Source organism: Sinocyclocheilus anshuiensis, unplaced genomic scaffold (assembly GCF_001515605.1).
Source record: "Sinocyclocheilus anshuiensis isolate Anshui unplaced genomic scaffold, SAMN03320099.WGS_v1.1 scaffold391, whole genome shotgun sequence".
Taxonomy (NCBI): Eukaryota; Metazoa; Chordata; class Actinopteri; order Cypriniformes; family Cyprinidae; genus Sinocyclocheilus; species Sinocyclocheilus anshuiensis.
In genome coordinates this window covers 1,141,958-1,164,887 of record NW_015548229.1, presented here as the reverse complement: position 1 = coordinate 1,164,887, position 22,930 = coordinate 1,141,958, and the positions used below count along the sequence as shown (strand labels likewise).

General features: G+C 36.7%; 1 protein-coding gene across 4 annotated transcripts in view; it reads right to left on the bottom strand.

Annotated features, from left to right (window-relative positions):
- Window positions 1-22,930, bottom strand: part of LOC107654555 (cadherin-18-like) — a 172,803-nt gene that overhangs the window by 131,225 nt on the left and 18,648 nt on the right. Inside the window, exon 1 of one of the 4 annotated variants that reach the window (XM_016441689.1) lies at window positions 10,482-10,718. The exons of 1 other annotated variant lie outside the window; for it this stretch is intronic. The gene's annotated coding sequence lies outside the window, so the exon portion shown is untranslated. Of the gene's footprint in view, window positions 1-8,440; window positions 8,496-10,481; window positions 10,719-22,930 lie in introns of those variants that run through there. 2 more of the 4 variants (XM_016441680.1, XM_016441686.1) reach the window with 2 other exon arrangements.

Sequence of the window (22,930 nt, the reverse complement as noted above, 5' to 3'; positions counted from 1 at the left end):
GACAGATATTTAAAAGTAATTCACAAATGTACTATTTTAATGATCAAATAAATTAAGCTTGGTGAGCATAAGAGACTTCTTTCAAAAACTTTCAAAATCTTACAGACCCCAAACCTTTGAATGCTACTATAAATACAATGCATCGGTCAATGCTATTTTTAATAACTACCCGTGGATTGTCAACAGTAATGTCAGTCAATTTAACAACATGCACAGCAACATTTACTCTGTTGTGGTGGTAAAAAAAAAAAAGTAAAACAAAATTAAACACTTTTTTTTATAAAGTAATGAGACATAACTTGGTGTTTTTAAAATAACCATATCCAAAAGTGACTAGTTTATTTTATTACAGTGAATGTTTTTTTTTAGTGACTACAAAAACACAATTTAACGTTTTCACCATAAATATATAGTTCAGTCATGAAACTCTAGATGGCGCAGGCGACGGGTTGTTAACTTAACCGTTGATATTCAGAGAGTTAAACGACTTGGCACAAGCTGATTGGTTCATGCTGCATATGCAGCCAATGAGCTTACTGCCTTGCATTTATATGGCTGGCTGGCATTCACTAGATATTCCTGCAGTGCGCTTTCAGAGTCCTCTGAAACCCTCCACCTTCCCCAGCTCCACCTGTATAGATGTGCTATGGGTTATTGTATATGCTATTTGTGCAGCAGCAGTATGTCTTAAATACTCATGGCACCGTATCGCCATATGCATTGGCAGTAGCAAGTTCCTGTACTTGCTTGCAGCAGCAGCAATAACCTACAACTACAGCAATAACCAACAGCAGCAGCAATTCAGCAGCAGCGTAGCAGATCTGTTCTGCCAAGACCAAATACATTAACATTGTCATATCCATCACCATGCTGAAATCTTCAGAGAGTTGTCATGATTGAATTGCAGTTCACGGAACACAAAATAACCATATGTGACAACATGCCCCAAAATCACCAACATATAAAACCAATGCTAGAGAGAAAACACATTTATGCAACCACACTTTCAACTCAACACCTTATACTTACAGTTACAGTTATTTTATAAAGGAAACTATATCCAAGCAAAAGTTACAACAAATGCAAGTCATGCCAGAATAGAGCGAAGTGATGAGCGGCTGTCTAGGGTGTTTCAGTAATATCAAATTAGAATTTGAATTGACTCTGTCTTTAATTGTGCCTCATATGCAACTTTTATTCTCCAGGCAATATTTTTAGCCGTATGATATTCAGCATACTAATGTGAACAGCAGGTAAGAGTAAACTGACATGAAAAAGGTTCCCTTCCTGACATCACGGTACAACAAGACCCTTTGTCTCTCTGAACTGATCATAAATACTCCCTGCATGCATTCATGTGATGATTATGAGGAGACTAACGGAGTCTTGTACATGATGCACATGATCAATATTCACCCTGAGAAGAGTAGTATTTATGTCTGCAGATGAAATCTGACACAGATATCAAAGGGCTGGGGACGCTGCCCTGTCGATGTAACCGAACACATCTACCCAGAATCTGACAAGATATCAAAACGACGTGAGACGGAGAGACAGACGCAAGAAAATCTCTTGTCTAAGAATGGATAGCATTATGTCTGCGAGGCATAAATATATGTGAATAATAATATAGAAAATAACAAAATATGAACCCTAACAGCTTAGATAGTTGTCACCAACATAAATGCACCGGAAATAAACTATATTAATTAAAAAAAAATTCTTAGTTTTTAAAAAGTGCATTGTCAAATATTCAAAATTATATATTTTGTATTAACTTTGCAACATAATACAATGTAGTTGTAATACATAATACTGAGTTTTGAAACATTTCAGTAATTTAACCTTTTTAACCTCATCTGCTCTAGGCAGCCTGTGGATCCATGGTTTTGCTCACTTGTTGCACTTCCTTTAATACTTTAAACCGACCAGTTGCTCTGGGCACGCCTGCATTAGTTGTTTTGTTTTGGTTTGGCCTGAAGATCAAGTGCACTTTGCCAAATCCTCTTTTCAGAAACACATTAATTCTTATGTTGCTTCTTTCTTCGAGGATGCATTGATACTGGAACACGGGACCTGATGCTTTAGGCATCGCATCTGTAATGGGGTTTGAATACTGACTGACCTCTGTCAGGTTCCCTATACAGTCACATTACGAAATCCGCCAAAATTGGACCTCATGAAAGTTTTATTACTTCAATGCTTTAAAAAAATACTTGCACCATAATGGAAAAAAAAAACTAAAAACAACAACACACATTTTTGATGCTCTTCATTGCCTAAAGTTATCAGACAGAATCATTTATATAAGAAAGGTATCAGTAATCTCATTTTTCATGTGTTTGCCAAAGCACAGACTGCTGAGACAGAAGCAACAACTCACTAACTTTGTTCCCAAAAACTAGAAATCTCTAAATCATCAGTTTCTGGACATTCAAAGGCTTAAAATCTATGCAGTCTGCTGTGCTGGTGTTCCATTTATCTGCCCCCTTCCCCTGTGTGGGTTACTCTTTAAAATTTAAACCAAGCATAAAACCAGCTCAGGGAGTCCTTGTAAAATCCCTTGTCAGCCCCCATCCAATTACTCTGCACTGGTTCAGTGGACATCAATGACAAATTCCTCTATTCGGGAATAATTAAAACAGATAGGTTTGATGCCCTAGCGTTGTCTAAACTCTGCTCATCAAAGAAGTGCACACAATCACTTTCTTATTACTTTGACTCTTTCTAATTTTTTTGTAATCTGTAGAATACATATTAGAAAAAGACTTTTGTTTTAAAGATAAGATATTTCTGACTTCAGAGGCTTTCCACAAAGTGATAAGACTGAACATCAAGCTTCATCTGCAGAGACTAGAAAAGCGTGCTTTTAAAAGGTAAATATACTACTTTTGACCTCACTCTGAACTGCCCATAAATAGCAAATCCATGTGGGGTTTATGTTAGAAGCGTTATACCCATGCATTATTCCCAGTGGTGGATCTGGATTTGGGTTTTTGATGCACAACATGCCCAAGGACTTATTTTTTAAAAACAACAACAACAACAACAACAATATTTTAGATGAATATTTATATGAAAGTGAAAAAAGCACATCTTCTCTTCAAGGAATAGTTCACCCAAAAATTACAATTTGCTGAAAATGTACTGTAGATGAGTTTGTTTCTTAATCAGAACAGATCTGGGAAAAATTGAGCATTACATCACTTGATCACCAATAGACCCTCTGCATTGAATGGGTGCCGTCAGAATGAGAGTCCAAACAGCTGATAAGAAAATCATCACAACAATTCACACTACTCCAGTCCAACAATGAATGTAAAGAAATTCTTCATTAAGACATTTTTAACTTTAAACCGTTGCTTCAAAAGTCCTCTATTCACTATAATGTTTGCAGCAAAAAAAAAAAAAAGTTGCCTCATCTGAATCAGGAGAGAAATATGCACAGATCAAGCAACATTTACAAGCAAAAACAATTTAAAACAAACATGTCTATGGGTTTTGATGTGAGATGACAACAGGGAATGGACTTTTTATGGACTCTAAATGAACTTATTGTGATGTTTTTAATCAGCTGTTTGGACTCTCATTCTGATGGCACCCATTCACTGCAGATGATCCATTGGTAAGCAAGTAATGTAATGCTAAATTTCTCCAAATCTATTTCAATGAAGAAACAAACTCATCTACATACTGGATGGCCTGAGGTTGAGTCCATGCCAGCAAATTTAAATTTTTAGGTGAACTATTCCTTTTTGTCTTCATTAGCTCAATTTAAACAGTGGTGTGGAAATGGAAAAAAAAAAAAAAACAGGTATTCCATGACCTCATTAAAATGAGGTCCTAAAGAGCCACATGATTAATCATTATAAATATCATTTAGACGGAGTAGCATATCCAAAACTCAGGGTTTTATTTTAGCTTAATTTTGTTATTGTCAGCATAAGCACCTCTTTGTGTCAATAACAAACTGTATTTTTTTCCTGCCAACTAAAGAATTACTTGTCACGACACACTAAAATCATGATTCCGTAACTTGTTTTGATGAAATAATGCCTGTAAAGACAATTTATGTACATGAAAATATCACTGAATCGTATCTTAGCCAACCTATTATAAATCTTTCCTGATACAGGATGGCAGCATTAGGGTTAACCCTTGCATTGCTCACACAAGGAAAGTTAGACTCACCATAACCAACTTAAACACAACTAAAGATAAAATTCAATGCAAACAAATAAACAGTATAGTCCTTAAGTGTTTATGGTTTTGCGGTGTAAGCATGCTGTTAACGACAAAGTCTGGTTTACTTTGCAGCATATTCTAGACAAAAACTGCACATTTAGACAAGAGTCGACTGTTTTATAAACATGTAGTGTGAACAACCAAAGTCCTTTTATGTGCCACTTAGTGACTGGTTTAACCTAAAATAACTCTTAAGTATCTTTTAAAGCATGAGTGCCCAATCGTATACCTTCCTGCAGAGTTCAGCTCTAACCCTAAAACACATACTTGAACCAGTTAATGAATTTCTTCAAGAAAACAAGCTTGTGTGATCAGGGTTGGAAGTGAACCCTGCACGTATAGATCTCCAGAAACACACCTCTGTTTTAAACATTTGATTTGCCAAAAATAAAAAGTTTTCAAGGTTCAAGGTGGAAAGGTTTCAGTTGAAATGGAAGACTAGAATCATTGCCTAAAATGGTGACACTGAATGCACACTTCTTTGAGGGTGCATTTTGCTTCGTTTTTTTCCACACAATGTGGATAAGCTGCAGTAGGTAAATACATCAGCAATGTGAACACACTTTTCCAAGACCAAAAATAAGGCTAGCAGTAAGTAACAGTAGTAACAGTAAGTCAAATAGACGTTTTGTTGCCGAAGAACGTTACTACAGCTGGTTTATTTGATCCGTGACACCCTGAACAGCATAAAGAGTTAAATTACCCAAATACTTAAATCACTCAAACTCTGTTTTGAGTTTTGGTTTTCAGCTAAATGAAAACTTTCGATGGATGGGTGGATGGAACAACAGAATGACTGAACAATGGATGGATGGATGGAACAAAAGAACAATGGATGGATGGATGGATAGATGGCAGAATGATAAAACAATGGATGGATGGATGGAACAAAAGAACAATGGATGGATGGATGGATAGATGGCAGAATGATAAAACAATGGATGGATGGATGGAACAAAAGAACAATGGATGGATGGATGGATAGATGGCAGAATGATAAAACAATGGATGGATGGATGGAACAAAAGAACAATGGATGGATGGATGATAGAATGATAGAATGATGGATGGATGGAATAACAGAACAATAGAACAATGGATGGATGGATGACAGTACAATAGAATGATGGATGGAATGACAGAACGATAGAACGACAGAACAATGGATGGATGGATGGATGGAACAACAATGATAGAACAAAATAACAATAGATCAATGGATGGATGGATGGAATGACAGAATGATAGAACAATTGATGGATGGATGGATGGAATGACAAAACAATAGAACAATTGATGGATGGATGAAATGATCAACAGAATGAATGAACAAATGAATGTCCATGTTGGTCCAATATGTGACCCTGGACCACAAGACCAGTCAAAAGGGTCAATTTTTCGAAATTGAGATTTATACATCACATGAAAGCTGAATAAATAAGCTTTCCATTGATGTATGGTTTGTTAGGATATGCCAATATTTGGTCGAGATACAACTATTTGAAAATCTGGAATCTGAGGGTGCAAAAAAATCAAAATATTGAGAAAATCGCCTTTAAAGTTGTCCAAATGAAGTTCTTAGCAATGCATATTACAAATCAAAAATTAAGTTTGAATATATTTACAGTAGGAAATTTACAAAATATCTTCATGGAACATGATCTTTACTTAATATCCTAATGGATTTTGGCACAAAAGAAAAATCTATAATTTTGACCCATACAATGTATTTTTGGATATTGCTACAAATATTGAATTTGTATATATTCAATTTATATTGAAGGGAGGCCTACTGGTTAAACTAGTTAAGAGGCCTAATAGGGACACCAACAACATGTAGGGATATCACATCTGCTGGGGTTAAGAATAGCATGCAATGACAGAAGTTATCCTCTTTGGGTATATTTAGATATGTAGTTTTCAGAGACGGCTGTGATAGGATCTGTAATTGAGCCAAAATGCGCCTTGATCTCATCTGATCTCACAATGCTTTAATCCATTCGTCTCCACTGCTCCTGCTGTTTTAGTCTATCAGGTGGTGTTTGTGGAAAGCCAAGTCACCCCTCAGATACACCTGCGTGCTCTTGGTATCTTCACAGCGACAGTGGAGCTAATGGCAGATGACGCGGCCCCCTCGCTGTGACATGAAGTGTCTGTAGAGGTGCAGACAGCGAAGTCTCAAAGGACTAGATTCACAGTCACAGTCAGTGAGTGAAGAGTGGTCACGCACATACACGGTGAGAAAATCTTTAGTGCTCTTAGGGATATTCACACGAGTATCACGTATACAGTACGTCCTATTCACATTGCTTTTACTATGACATCAGCTAGTTGTAATGAATGATACCTCAAATTGTGTGGCTTATTCTCTTCCTTATGATCTCTCTTTCACTTAGAAAAGTCTCCCGTTTGACGTGGTTGTACATAAACATGTAACTTTTTATTTTTTTTTTACTCGCCACCAGAATGCTGTTGTGGGTGAGGTGTCATGTGCGCATTTGACAATCAGAAAAATCAGACATGAAGTGCGTGGAAGCCTCAGAAAGCTGTTAGGTCATAATTAATTTTCTAATGGTGCACTGAAAGATGATACTTAAAGTTAAGTGGTTTAAAAAACCCTAACTATTATTAATAGCAATGCTTGCTGTTGCACTAAAAGCTGACAGTCCTCAACCCAAGCCTCATTTCAGACACAAACGGTCCTTTGTAATGAGCAAAATCACTGATATGGGGTCACACTGTCTATCCTCTGCACTGGCATGTTGTGGCAGACAATGCAATGTTTATAACGCGAGTCTAATTATTCCCATGTTTGACTTAAGTCCCAGAGATAAACGGTTTTGCATTGCAACCAGCGTGGACTTTCACAGGAAGAGTAAAAAAGAGACGCGGCTGAATCCGGATTTGCTAGTGATGCAGAGGAAATAAGCATTCCGCAGTAATGTGTTTATCGCCCACTGATGTACACACACTTTCACACAATGTGTCTTTGGTATATTCAATGTGCGGCGGTATTCGAAGGCTAGGAAACGCTCTCCCACGGTGAAGTGAGGCGGATCACAAATGTTCTCTGCTTGTGGATCCACATGTGGGCCCAATTCAGAGCTCTCTCACACCTCTTTATCCCTGTCTCTTCCTGTTTTTATTTCTCTCTGATCTTTTTTTGCCTACCTCTCTCGATATTGTTTGAGCCGAACAGAATTGTAGCATTAAAAATCCTTCCATTTCGGAACACTGATTCTGTGTTGTGACCCAATTCATAATGTGTTTTTAAATATCACTATTATTCTTAAAGCAATAGCTCACCCAAACATGAAAGTTTGCTGAAAATGTACTCACCCCTCGAACCATCCAAGATTCTTTATCGGAACAGATTTGGAGAAATTTAGCATTACATCACATGCTCACCAAAGGATCCTCTGCAGTGAATGGGTGCCGTCAGAATGAGTCCAAACAGCTGATAAAACATCACAATAAAAACTCTGAGAGAGTACAAGAAATACTCTGTTTGTGAATATATGTAGATGTTTATAACGTGCTTAAAAATAATAATTTTGTTTCTCAGATATAAAATGTTTTTGTATTGCATAATACATGCAAAGCAAAGAGTGGCCAATACTAGCACATCAGAAGCTGTTCAACTACATTGGGCTGATATTCTACACAAATATGTTAAAGTAAGCTCCATGACTACTGATGATGGGGCTGTGTTTTTTTTTTTCTTGCATGCATGGAAAGAATCAGCAAACACCTTGAAAATACCAGGTATGTTTTTTGTGGTGTTTTTATCAGCTGTTTGGACTCTCATTCTGATGGCACCCATTCACTGCAGAAGATCCATTGGTGAGCAAGTGATGTAATGCTAAATTTATCCAAATCTGTTAATAAATAATGTATACAGTATATAAATTATTATTGTTACAGCACTTATTTGCATGTTAATGATAATTTAATAAATATGATATTGCTCGTTAATCTAAATAAAATTCTAAAAAAATATTACCACATGCAAAAAATAATATGAACCTAAACTTACAAATTGAACCATATTGTGAAATGTTAAATACATTTATAAGAATCATTCATACAGGCTTCAAGTTCACCAGAATGATTTTCTCATGTTAGACAATGTTCTGACAATACATTCCTTCAAATGAACATCCAGCAAGGGACTCACTGCTCTAATCTACCATACCTTGGTAAATCCTGTTCCCCCAGTGTAAGCTTGTTATAGCTGGTGTTCATTGGTGTACAGTATCCCTGGGTTTTCTGTGTGTGTGTGTGTGTGTGTGTGTGTGTGTGTGTGTGTGTGTGTGATTTCTGCATGAGGGATTAACAAAGAGCCAGAGAAACGCTTCTGTAATCCACAGGTCCAACATGGAAGTAGGTAAATGTGAGTGTGCTCTAAATACGGCTGGCTTACAACAGCGCCTGACCATGTTGAGTGTGTGAGCGCCTGTTGTAGACACAGATAATCTTCTTTCAGGTTGAATGACATTGCCAGGTCAAGTGGAGAGAGGCCAAGAGCAGCAGAAATACAGCGTGAAGGGTCAGTCTAAAATATCGCATGACAAAGGATGTTTAGACACAGCTTGGAAAAAAAAAATATATATATATGTACTTGAATTAAAAGTAGGATCTGAGCAATATCTAGACAGAGACTAGACAAAACACCTGTCAACTCTAAGTAACTCCCAGAATACCCTAGAAACTGGAAAGCACTAAAAACACCCAGAACTCCTTAGTAACTATGACAACACCCTAGCAACATAGCAGCATGTTCTGCATGAGCAAATACCCATAGGGGTATTGAGTTGTCGAAAAGCAAAGACAAAACTCATGTCAAGCGTCTCGTGGGAGGGTATACAAGAATAAAAAAGTGATGAATTTGATAAAATATTAGCTACAAATTTATTTCTTACAAATAAACAACATAACCGTGGGATGTTCCCTGCTGTATCAGAGCACCATCTTATTTCACACCTTATAAAACCTTGCTATTTAAGCATGTCCTTGTGATAGTGTGAGTCTGTGAACTGCAGTGTTTTTCATTGACAGTCTCACCTGTTCATTCTTAAGGAGTATGAACTATTTCATAAATCTTTAGTATTGCCATAACTCGTAAGACAGCAGGGGGGTGTTTTTCAAAGCAACTAGATGCAGAAACCGCTTTGATCCGCTGATACATGATTGTTTGAAAGAGGCTACCTGGTAAACAAGAACAGCTTTGTAGTCACTGCCTGTACTGCTCTACTTCATGTGGAGTGATTCATAAATTCTACTCAACCAAGACGCTTCTGAAGGTCATATACATAATATTAAATTAGTTTGACATTTAGCAACAGCACATTGCATAGAATGAGACGGAGCCTGTCTCATGCATTCGGACAAATATGCAGTTTTAAGGTAAAGCGGTAGACGCAAAAAAATGCTGGGTTAAATATAACCCAGTGCTGGGTTAAAAAGGGACAAACCCAGCGGTTGGATTGTTTTGACCCATCGGTTGGGTTCAAAACAACCCAATAGCTGGGTTTGTTCCTTTTTAACCCATCATTTACTCACCCTCATGTTGTTCAAATCTTTATGACTTAACGCAAAATAAGACATTTTAAATAATAATAATAATAATTGGTCCACACAAAGAACGCCAATGGGGTTCACTGTTGTTTCAGGCCTCACCGAATTGCATTCTATGGACGAAAACTGTCAAATTTAAATTTTAAAGGAATAATATTTTCAGCATTTGCTTTTTATCTTTATGCAGAAATATTTTTCAAACCATAGAAATGCTCTTTGAAATAACTCTTGTCCCTGTTTTCGATCTGTGTACTTTCTGCATGTAGTATTTTGATGGAATTGAATCTGAAATAAATTGAAATAAAATATCGTTAAATATTAATACATACCATACAAGTGCATAATATTATTATTAATAATACTACTAATAATTATAATTGAAAAAGTGAATACAGATAAAGCAAACTATATTTTATTTAAAAATAACCCTAACCTAACCCTAAAAAATACAAAAATATTACTACTTAAACCACGTTTTCAGCTGCTTAAAACTAAACCAACACTGCAAAACAAAAAACTGCATTAGAATCTCCCCTTCGCCCCTCTCTGCTGTCTGCTTCAGATGAATTGCAGGCACAGGCAACGATGGCTTGACGAAACAAATCATCGTGACTCCCCATGCATGCTAATGGAGGAAGGCTGACATGCTAATCACTTACCTCATTAGCCTGTGTAACGGGATAATACAGGGCCAACTAGTCAAATGCGGCTTCCTTTGTCACCACTGTAACAGCGATTTTAGTACGCGTGATAAATCGTGGGTTAGTTAGCATCCCCGTTCTAGCAACCAGATGTGCATTCTGGGAAGTGACATGTTGCAGGTAAAGGCTGGCTGCTAATTCTTGAAGTAATCCCTCTTTATCATCTTAAGGAGAAGCAATCACATTAAAGGGATTGCGTCACTTATACAAGATTTCCACCACGTCTGTTTGACAAAGGTGTCTGAGCCGTGTCATTTTCTATTATAACTCCTGCAGGGTGAATCTATGACACCCAGGACTCTTATGATAGGAGCAAAGACATTCTGGAGACGGTGGATGCCCAAGCTAACAATGAAGAAAACAATTGCCAAAAACACCGGCAAGGCATGTATTTTCACATTATCACACTGACTCATGTATGTTATTATCTGTGTCTTAAAGTTGTACCTACAACAGGTAACTTCAGGTAAAAATGCAGTTGTTACCATGAAATATTTATATCTGACCTAATGCTTACAAATTATTTTGTTGGTGTAGCCTAATACAGCTGGGTTGACTCATTCTTGTCAAATATGTGAAATATTTTAAATAAATAAAAAACAGTTAATTTAGATGTTTCTACAAACAACACAGGTAATTATTTAAGAAAATAAAAAATAAAAAAATCCAATCAATCAATCAATCAATGTTATCGTCTATTAGCATTGAGGTAATTTATTTTGAATATAGATTACCTCAATGAAAATAAAATAAAATAAAATAAAATAAAAAGTTATTGTCTATTAGTGTTGAGGTCATCTATTTAGCTCATAGACAAAATGAAATGAAATGAAAATAAATAAATAAATAAATAGTCTATTAGCATTGAGGTAATCTATTGGGCACATACAGTAGATGACCAAATCAAAACAAATCAAATCAAAACAAATCAAATCAAATCAAATCAAATGTCATTGTGTATTAGCATTGAGGTAATCTATTTAGCATACACATAACCTCATTAAATTAAATTAAATTAAATTAAATTAAATTAAAAAAATACTCTGTCTATTAGAATTGAGGTAATCTATTTAGCATACACATAACCTCATTAAATTAAATTTAATTAAATTAAATTAAAAAAATACTCTCTCTATTAGAATTGAGGTAATCTATTTAGAATATATTTAGGTAATACAATTTAGCATATATTAAGTTAATAAAATAAAATATTACATTGTACATTTTTGTGCAATTAAATTTTCATTTTGTATATTTTTGTCCAATTAAATACTTTCTAGAATGATAACGTCTCTACCCCTAATAACACTAGCAATAGCAAGTGCATTCCACGGATATGATGTAAACTAAAGCCTGCTTCCTACTGTGGGTTATTTCCAACCTCAGCCTTCTCTTTCTATAGGAAACACACCAACACACGAAAGAAAACTACATGCATCATCAAGCATATTTCAGTCTGGAACAATGCAGAGCCAAATGTCCTCATCACGAGTGTAGCTAATTCTTCACCCAACCGACACAAATCCATTAATCTGTTTTTACTGTCCCATCGCCTCTCATCTCAACCTCCAGATCCTTTCCCAGGTTTTCCAGCTCGTGCACTTCCAGGGAAACGCCGCACACCCCCGTCCCCGATCAGAGTGATCCCTCCAGAGGGCCCGAGTGGCCCTGAACAGCCCCAAAGCAGACAGACGTGGGCAGCGCTCCATTCCTAGATTTCCTCCCCATAGACACAGCTCTGTATGTGCGCCTGCAAGCAAATAGGGCCTCTGTGCCAATCTTGCGAACAGACTTCGCCAGCATATTCCTTCTACCCAGAATGCCTGCACTGTGCCTGTGTGGTCAAGCAAGAACGAGTATGTGTATGTGTCATCGGCGCACCTGTGACTAATCAATTCTTCTGCTACGGACAGATTCGCCCTTGTGTTACAAATCGCAAACACTCGGGACTCTCAAAAGTGCACGTTGGGCGGTAAAAGAGTGCTGTCACTGTCTGTGTCATAATTCACAGTGGCCATTTGAATGCCGGGTGTCTAGTGCTCTCGGCCAGATGGCATATAACTACAGCAAGATTAGCTGGTCTTACTGCCATCTGTGAGCAAAACACGTACCTGTGATCAATGAAGAGATGGCTGTGAGTGAAAGAGGTCTGGGAATACAGTCCTCGCTCTGCAAACACAGCTGGCAATTAACACTTCATTACCATGTTGTGTAATAGATGATGCAGTGTGATTTATGTACACCTACATGAACAGAAACATGATGCGAATATGCGCATATGTCGAGAAATGAAATCTAATATATATGTGTTTTGGTTTGTCACCCACGTTGCCTTCAAGCCATAAGATGAGCGCTTATGGATGGCAAAAATAACAACAGGAAACTTTGGCTTTTATTCAGACTTTCCAACATGGGGACGTCGTGTGGATGGTCTACTATATATAGTTGATGATAAGTTGGTAATGGTCATAAGCTCTAACACATGTTAGTCTGTACACTTGCAGAATAAATACTCAGAAAAAGTTTGAGCATAAAAATCTTACACATATCTTTTGCTTTATTCTGTACCAGAAGCACAAACAGATGCTGGCTGTATGAAATAACCAGTCTAACCCATCCATCTTGTTCAGACCAAAATAACTTGGACACTTGTTAACTTGAAATAACCGTAATTACAACATCTGAACTGAGACTAAGTTCCCTGCTCTTTTGATTTCTGGCAAAAAATGGCACACTGCATCTTATTCTGGTTAAAAGCCACAAAGAAGAGACTGTCTGAAAACATGTGAAATGATCAACCAAAGTTTGGGTTTGATTAGATGATGGGGGTTGGTGTTAAAGAATTGTGTTATAACCCGTACAAATACAACACATTATATACACTATAAACACTTTAAAGGAAACAGACATGTAGATGTTTGTGAAAGATGTTTTCTCTGTTTTGAGACCTCTCTATTTTTAAATCATACCTTATTTATTGCATCAAAATGTGTTAATACTTTACTATATTTAAGGGTGAATACTTTTATCAGTTGTTTATTGCAACAATACGTAACTACAATAACTTTGTCTAGTGTTCTTATGAAAGTTAATAGCATTATTTGTGAAAATGTAACTGTACTGAATGACATAGCATAGACTTCTTCATGGCTAGTTTTTGCGTATTTCATTTCATTCTGTAACCTACTTGTTCTACAGATCTGTGTGTACTAGTGTTACTGTTTTTGACAGCGTTGATAACGTTTATGACAGATAATATCATGATAATTTTTGCGTTTCCCTTACCGAACCTGTCCATGGACAGTGTTGCCAGATATTGATACTAAAACAAACAAAAAAACTACAAATAAATAAAAATAAACCAAAATTATTTCCAAACTTTTTCAAATAAGATAAGATAAAGATATCGCTGACTCTAAACTGTGACTTCCTACTTCATTAACTTTCTAAAGTGTTAAATTAAGTGGAAAAGACAAGTCCAAAAACGCTTATGATAGCTGGATTCTGGCTGCGCCCGCACCCTCACTCGCAACTCTCTCAAGCGTCGTTCACTCCGCCAACGTCTCGCAGCAATCATTTTCATAACAGGGATGCTAAACATTCTTGCAAACTGTCTAAACTGAATTATACATGTCATGCAGGCATTCATATGAGGAGTTTAACAGCAAATTAGTCATTCAAATAACACATTTTATTTTTCAACATGAAAAATTTACCTAATTTAAAAATTAGCCTCACAGCTGGTTACAGGCCTGGGGACAGATATATCTAAAATATACAACCACAAAAAAAAACGAAAGTAATTAATATTTTAGATTTTATTTTAAAAAGATAATAATTAAATATGTTGTCTAAACCTACACACACACACACACACACACATATAACAAACAGCTATATAATTTGCTGCACAGACTTTATAATCATAATGTCTGTCAAATCCACTGACTGTTCTTTTTCAAGCATTCGCTTTATTTACCTGGTGCCATGTAAGCTCATTTTTGTTTCTGGGTGGACTGTAGACTTCATCTCCTGAAAGCTGTATAAATTCATTCACCCAATTCAATTGCAACTGCTGATTTTCTGCTATTGCTCGTAATTCTGTGTTGAACATGTATCAGACGGTCAGTAAACAGTCAGAAAGATATCGCTGACTCTAAACTGCAACTTCCTACTTCATTAACTTTCTAAAGTGTTAAATTAAGTGGAAAAGACAAGTCCAAAAACGCTTATGATAGCTGGATTCTGGCTGCGCCCGCACCCTCACTCGCAACTCTCTCAAGCGTCGTTCACTCCGCCAACGTCTCGCAGCAATCATTTTCATAACAGGGATGCTAAACATTCTTGCAAACTGTCTAAACTGAATTATACATGTCATGCAGGAATTCATATGAGGAGTTTAACAGCAAATTAGTCATTCAAATAACACATTTTATTTTTCAACATGAAAAATTTACCTAATTTACTCATTTTTGTTTCTGGGTGGACTGTAGACTTCATCTCCTGAAAGCTGTATAAATTCATTCACCCAATTCAATTGCAACTGCTGATTTTCTGCTATTGCTCGTAATTCTGTGTTGAACATGTATCAGACGGTCAGTAAACAGTCAGTGGGCGCTCCGTAGGCATGCAGTCTGACGCTGAAACTTGAATTTCCCAGGAGGACTTGAAGGCAGCACAAGATATGACTGATACTGTTAAAACCACCCTGAAACACTGAACAGCAAAGTTCTCAGAAGAGAACAGAAAATCAGACTCAGTCACAGAAAAAAAGAGGGAAATGAAAACATGGTCTACACTAAAATAAAAAAAATAAAAATGCAATCCACTTAACTAGGAATGGGCATTTTTCAAAAATACTGTAGATTTTCTTTTAGTTGAAAACGTGTGTAAACTATATATATATATATATATATATATTCACTAAACAAATTTGACTCAAAATAATATTTCACCAATCACAAATGGCTATTTTTTATACCAAGGAACAGATGCTAATATTTTTCAGTGGCTAATGATTTAATTTTGGTCTTGCACAAAGCTATCGCATGACTTCAGCAGCTCACAAGACATATAGGAATTTAAAAATTAGCCTCACAGCTGGTTACAGGCCTGGGGACAGATATATCTAAAATATACAACCACAAAAAAAAACGAAAGTAATTAATATTTTAGATTTTATTTTAAAAAGATAATAATTAAATATGTTGTCTAAACCTTGTAATCAAAACTTCTGTTAAATCCATGTAAAAAAAAAAATCTTAAATTAATATATTTTATAATTTATATAAAAAAATAAAAATAAATACCTTTCTTCTTTCAGACAAATATGAATGCACGTACGACAGTTAGCGGAAGCTAGATATTACACTTTATAAAGTTTTAAATATGGATATTTTTCTTACACAAATGCTTTACTTCGCTTCAGAAGGACTTTAATAAGCCCCCGGAGCCGTGTGGAGTACTTTTATGATGGATGTATGCACTTTTTTGGACTTCAAAATCTCGACCCCCATTCACTGCCATTATAAAGCTTGGAAGAGCCAGGACATTTATTTAATATAATAGAAATCAGATTGTATTCGTCTGAAAGAAGAAAGTCATATACACCTAGAAATGGAGTAATTTTAATTTGTGGGTGAACTATCCCTTCAATACTTTTTTAAAGTATGCTTTATTTGTAATTTAAATCACTTTCATTACATCTGCCTATCTATCTATCTATCTATCTATCTATCTATCTATCTATCTATCTATCTATCATCTATCTATCTATGTATCTATCTATCTATCTATCTATCTATCTATCTATCTACCTATCTATCTATCTATCTATCTATCTATCTCTCTATCTATCTATCTATCTATCAGAAACCATTCTCTAGAGTGCATGTTCATCTGGTAAAATGTGCATTCATTAAAGTGCATAATATTAAATCAATAGTCTGATCAAATACAATTAGGAGTAAATGTGTTTTTTTTTTTTTATAAGGAGACTGAGCATAAAATGAACCACATTCAACACATTGAGAGAGAGAGAGGCTGTTACAGAAAAGTACCATTAACCAAGTTAGAAGTAAATGAATGTCAGAGCACTAATGATTTGAGTGCTCTATTTAATTGAATCCTAGAATATTAATTGTACAGTGGTCTCGCTCTAATCTGTTGGTCCTGAAAGATTTGAGCCTGTGATTCACCTCTAGATGTGACCATATGGCAGCCACCGGTGGAATCTGCCGGTAAACTGAGGTTTGCGACCTAACACATATGGGTGCGCCCGTAACATCTGCTCTGATACTGCACCGTGAGATGCTTGTAATCACTAAAAATGAACACAGCCTGACATAAACCACACATAAACATATAAATAAGATTCTTAGAAGTGCATTTCTTTTACTACATGCATCAGAGTGCTGTTCCTTTCATATGTTTGTGATACATTACAAGTACTACCCTCTGTGTTACCAGGACACATAATGCCTTTTAAATCAAAAGGTTTGAATTTCGCCTGTTGGGCGCTTGGGGGAAAAATCATATATTTTTTTTCTTTCCTAACCTAAGGAGAAAAGAGATATATTTCTTTCAGGGGTCGTGATGTGAGAAATCAAATTCTCCTTTATCTTTTGAAAATAAAAGAGTTCATTGTACTGTGAAAACATACTGTAAACGTGCACTCACATTAATTTGACATCAGAGTTTGGTTTGTTTAGATGATGTGAACGCTGTTTTCTGAACTCATACTCAAACCCATGAATCGTAATAGAGTTTGCTTAATTAAAAATATACTGGTGTGTGGTTTAGGCGAACTTCGGTACAGTTCACTGCTTATAAATGTATATAAAATTGGCCTAAATTGTGAAAGTGGATCTGCAACTGTTGGAGTCCAGAAGTCAAAATGCCATTAATTTTCTCCACACTGATTTTTCATGATATCTTATAAACCTTTAAAGACAGACCAAGTGTAAACTGCAAGGTTGTTAATCGATGGTACAGTATATGTATTTTGTTTGTTGAAACCATCAGTTTGTATTATTTCTACTAATGTTTTAAATAATTGCCTTAACAGTGAAATCCCTGGTGGAAAAACTACATTACCCAGGAAAATTCCACCAATCAGAGAGTCCGAACAATCGCTGAGCTCCGCCCACTCCCATGAAGCACTGCAAATAACTAATCAAATCAGTCTCCCCAGTCACCATACACATATTTTGCAATAAACTTAAAATATACTGTTTCAATCAACAACTTTAGTTCCCCTTCAGGAACTGGAGATGCGTCAAAGTCGCTTTGGGAACGCCCTTGCGTGACCGCGTTCTGAAGCATGTGTCAAATCAGTCCAATGGAGTAGCGAGACGTCACGAGCGGGGTGACGTAAGCACCAGAAAGTATAAAAGTGTGACCAAGCAGACTTTGAGTAGGTGGGTGGTCGAGGCCATCTCTCTAGCCTATGAGTCCTCTGGCCTCCCGTCACCTATGGGGGTCAGAGCGCACTCGACCAGGAGTATGGCGGCCTCCAAGGCTTTCAACTTGGGTGTGGCCTTGCAGGACATTTGTGCTGCGGCGGGCTGGTCCTCTCCGCACACTTTTGTCCGGTTTTACAACCTAGACCTGGCATCTACCCCAGGTTCCCAAGTTCTCTCTTCGTGATGTGCTCGCAAGATACACACACAGGCAGGGACTTGGTAGTATGGCGCAGTGGGTATTCTCGTTCCCAAAGCGACTTCGACGCAGCTCGAGTTCCTGAAGGGGAACGTCTCTAGGTTACGTATGTAACCATGGTTCCCCGAGGGAACGAGACGCTGCGTCTCTTTGCCATACTCCCTGCATCCCTCCAGGCACTACTTCATCGAAGCTGGTTTGCGCTCTGCCGGATGCGCTTTTATACTTTCTGGTGCTTACGTCACCCCGCTCGTGACGTCTCGCTACTCCATTGGACTGATTTGACACGTGCTTCAGAACGCGGTCACGCAAGGGCGTTCCCAAAGCGACTTCGACGCAGCGTCTCGTTCCCTCGGGGAACCATGGTTACATACGTAACCTAGAGACGTTGTATATCGCTGCATTGTTTTTAATTTGATTGTCATTCACAATGATTCATGGGATTGTACTTCTTGACCTAATTAAAGCCACTGACTACACAATCTTGTACATTTGTCAACTACTTTTTGCTTCAGATTTTTTAATTCAGTTTTAATTCTGTGATTTACGTAGTAGCTGGTTGGATTGGTTCACTGCTTATAACTGCATATAAAGTTATTTTTTTTAAATCCATATGGTAAAAATAAATGGATAAAATACTCCCGCAACCAGCACCGTTGAAAAAGGGGGTCTATTTGCTCTAAATTTACATTAAGAACAAATAGACTCAAAACCAATGGTAGAAAAGCCAGAGTACAAAACTGAGGAAAGCAATGGTTGCCTGTATTGTTGTTATCTAGTAACGGGGTAAACAGCTTTTACTCAGACACAAATGTACCACCAGAACCAAAATATACAAGTGCGAACAGAATCTTGCAAAGGAAATCTGGTTTGGATCAAGCAATCAAAGCAAGTGTCAAAGAATCTCTTCCTCAGTCAAAAAGACTAGCTTGAAGAAACCGAGCTACAAAATCCACCCATTTCTACAATCAGAAACCAAGAATAATTTTCATAAAACCACCAAAAACAATGGCTATTTTAGCAACTTGGCCTGCACAGCCAAAATGAGGTAATACAATGTAGATATTGACATTGTTTTTAAACAAAATGGGTTTACAAATTGGTGTGTGCTTTGTGTTGAATCTGTAGAACCTGCAGCAACCCAATGTAAAGAAAGAGTGCCTCGGGAATATTTTTAATATTTCAAATGAGCCTCTTTAAAACGGAAGAGGTCTGACAATTACAGCATTCCTGCGTAATGAACCTCATGTTTATATGCTGAAATTGTTGATGTACTATATGAACACACAATGTTACCATTTATCAGTCCACCTTGAATCTTTATAGAAACTCCACTGCAAAAATGGGTCATTCACAATGTGCTACGGTTATGATGTCAGAACTATCAGCACATTAATATATGACCACCTAAGTTCACATATGATCTATTCTAAGCTTAACACTACATTTTTAACAGAGGTCATTTACATGAGCAATCTTTTAAAGGCACAGCAATAAAAAAAAAATAAATAATAAAAAAAAAACCTGTTTATTCATAAAGGACAAAAAGAGAGTGGAAAACTGTACTGGGGATATATTAATCCATTTAATTTATTAATCCATGGAATTTAATTAATCCATTTAATTTATAATAATTTCACAATAACGTCATAATAATTTATATAATTCTAATCAAATTCAATCAGTAAATCCATTTAAAAATTACAATGAAAAAGTGCAATGAATGTTTCACTGCAGGTTATAGATTTGACAGCAGTTTGATTTTACTTAAAAAAGTAACATGAATTGCTATTCAGAACCTATTTTACATGGGTGAAACAGGCTATTCAACAAAAATGAGGGACTGAACATGAAAAAAAAAATGCACAGAAGAATTGTTCGCAATCATATCGGGAACTTGCTTTAAGAAGTAAACCGGGTTAAAAGAAAAACAAAAAAAACTTTGAACATTTGTACATTTGAAATCACAAAACGAACAGTTATTCATTAATTGTGTAAAAGTGTAAAATTACACAAAGCCAAAGAATTAAAACGATTTATGTTGAAGCAAAGACACTTTTTTATGGGGTTCTCCACAATAAAGGTCCATCCAAAGCTGTTTTTCTCTAGCAAAATCTAGAGTTTAACACAACAAAACCAGTCTAACATCAGTTACAAGGAGCCAACAGCAGGGTACGGGATGCTCAGGAGGTGAACTGTTTTCCTTTAGCAAAACAGATCCGAGGGGATGGAGGGAGGCGAAGAGTAATTGGAGCCTTGTGGAGGATAGTTTTCCGACTGTTGGCTTCAAGGCCAGAGAAAATGATAAATGAATAAAAGAGGATTTTGATAAGGGCTTTGGAAATAGTTTTCCAAGGCTGAGATAAGGCTCATATTCGATGGAATTATTTTAGGGCTGGTACAGTTTGTTCAGGTGACGCATTGCAGACATTAATTCAAACGTTTCTTGCTCTTTCTCTCCTTCCTCGGTTATGGGATTTAAAGTCTAAGCAAAACAAAGAACCATCAGAGCTGCTAGAATCATTGGGCAACAGCACCACTGTTTCAGCAATGTTTTTTTTTTTTGGGCACCAATTTGCCTTCCGAAGATCAAAGAAGGGTAGATCTATTCATAGTCACAAAGTGCAAGTGTGCGAGCGTGTGCAGCCCAGTTTCGACCATATTTTCAACATGTAAAATACCATGTACATGCAATGTGCAACACAAAAGAAGATGCTGCCCGGGATGTTCATGCTGCTCTTTTTCATTCGATCAAAAGTGACCACAGTGTTCCTGTTACAAAGCTATTGAATGACTTAAAGTAGTGTGTGCGACGTGAGTCATACAGAATACTGTTACAGTGCTATTTTTGATCTTTTAACAACTTGATATGTTCCCCATTCACTTTCATTGTATAGAAGAGACCAGCGTGAACACAGGAGGAAGTCAGTCATGCTGGTTTCTAACATCATGAGTGTGAATATATGATGACTGAATATTCACATTTTCTTCCTTTAACATGTTAAATTTAATGTTACCTAATTTGATATAAACCATTTAGAATCTCACTGAACATAATTAAATGCATAATTAAAGACTAAGAATAACACTGTTTCATTAAAATTCCAATGAGGGAAATTCATACTTTATACAGTGGGATCCAAAAGTCTGGGAATTAAATCTGGAAATAAACAGATTTTAGGACACAAATTTCATAACATCAAAATCAAAATACATAACTGAACTTTTCGTGCCATAACTCAAAACATCATAAACACAGCTTTTACGGGTCTATAAATGCAGGCTACTTTCAATACCTTTAACTTGACGTTTAGCTTAAAACTCGGCAAGTCTGTCATATCGTTCGAAACCCAAACATTCCATCAAATTCCTCCAAACCTATAAAAACACTACCAATGTTTACCCTTGTTTTAGCCTGTTGTCTGTCTGTGTACTTTGGCAAGAATTTTGCTTGCACTTGGGTAACAGAATCCAAATTTATTTTTCCACACTGGCTAAACACACTCTGACTCTTTTTTTGTTTCTTTAAGACTACTTTAATTGTTGATTGCCATCAGGCTTTGATGAGATTTTCAACCAGTATAACAAAAAATGTTTCTGGAAAAAAAAATGTGATTACTCTTGAGTGATTGTGATTATAATTTTTAATCTATAATCATCCACAATTAAAATTAAATTGCTCCTCTGTAAAGCAACTTGGAGAAAAAAAAAAATCAGGCTTTGCCCAGCAAACATGTCTTTAGATTCACCATTGCAGAAAGATGAATAGACAACACACTCTGACTCTTGACCTATACATGCCCCAGTCAACATCCATTCCTCTAACCTTCTACAGTCAGACATACTTTATGGGCAGCACCGGAGAACAAATTACCCCCAGTGTCACTTTCTCAGGTCATAAACTAGCATTGGATTCTATGGACCGCTTGTGTAAAAATAAAATTAATCAAGTTCCTTTCTGCTTTCCACAATAAATAGATCAAAGGCAGGCAGATTCATAATAGACCTTGTCACCCGATTAATATGCCATATCAAGGGCAAAAAAGTAGTGCCTTTATAGTTTTCATGTAAGAAATGTTAAAACACAGTCAGTTTGCTTTGAGAGTGTTTTAAAAGACATTTGCTGTGGCTGTTATGTCGCATATGTCATAATCATTTTGCTCAATACTGGGCTGAGGAAAAACAATAGTATGTATGTGTGTCCTGATTTCTTTTTGCTCTTTATATCTTTTTGTGAAACTGGACCAACTACTACCACAAAATAATCGCAAAATACATTCAAACAACTGCTAATGCCGAGTTCACACTGCACGATTTTCAAACTCGTCGGATCGCCGTTGTTTTCACACTGCGTGACTATCTGGGGTAGCATTCAGTTGCTGCTGTGTTCACATTGCACGATGGATCGGCGACAGGGGGTTTCACGTTGCATGACTCCACAATAGGAACAATCGCCGACAGCTCTGTCTGGTGCAGGGTTGCCAGGTTTTCGCTATAAAACCCGCCCAATTACTACTCAAAACTAGCCTGAAAATAGCCCAAATGCTTTCGAGGGGGTCCCCCAGTAAAAATCGCGTTCGGGGGGTAAAATACAAATTTTTTTGGCGGGGTTCTCCTGGTACAATTCACATTCCACGGCCTAAATATCACGTTATTGGGGTCGCTTCAACCTGCTGACATAAAAAACAACCGGCGGCAATCGCGGATTTGGCAACACTGGTCCGCAAACTACGTTTCATATAACTCCT